The following is a 404-nucleotide window of genomic DNA, read 5'->3' on the forward strand; positions in this document are numbered from 1 at the left end:
GTCTGTGTGTGTGTTACAGTTATGACATTTTTTTTTCTTTTATTTTTCAACAAAATAAAACCAAAGACAATCTTCACCTCTTCTACATTTAACTTTTTCCCTTTTTTTTTTTACTCCCTTACACCCTTTCCTTCCTCCCCTTCTTTTACAAAACAAATGATGATTCACCGCCGCGAATCCATCTCCCTCAGGAACCGACGAAGCCGAAGAGGAGGCTCCCCCCCCGGACATCACGTGGGGGCAGCCTCACTCCGACACAGCCTACTTTGACGACGACATTCCAGCCAACGTCACGGCGGTGGTGGGTCACAAGGCGGAGCTCCCTTGCCGTGTGCACAACTTGGATAAGGAAGATGTATGTTGTTGCTCTTATATGTTATCTTTGTTGTGTGGTTTTGTGTATG

At 45.5% G+C, this 404-nt stretch overlaps 1 pseudogene; it reads left to right on the top strand.

Moving 5' to 3' along the window:
* Nucleotides 1-404, top strand: part of LOC119591096 — a 65,136-nt pseudogene that overhangs the window by 29,818 nt on the left and 34,914 nt on the right.

The sequence above is a fragment of the Penaeus monodon genome, chromosome 28, assembly GCF_015228065.2.
Source record: "Penaeus monodon isolate SGIC_2016 chromosome 28, NSTDA_Pmon_1, whole genome shotgun sequence".
Classification (NCBI taxonomy): Eukaryota; Metazoa; Arthropoda; class Malacostraca; order Decapoda; family Penaeidae; genus Penaeus; species Penaeus monodon.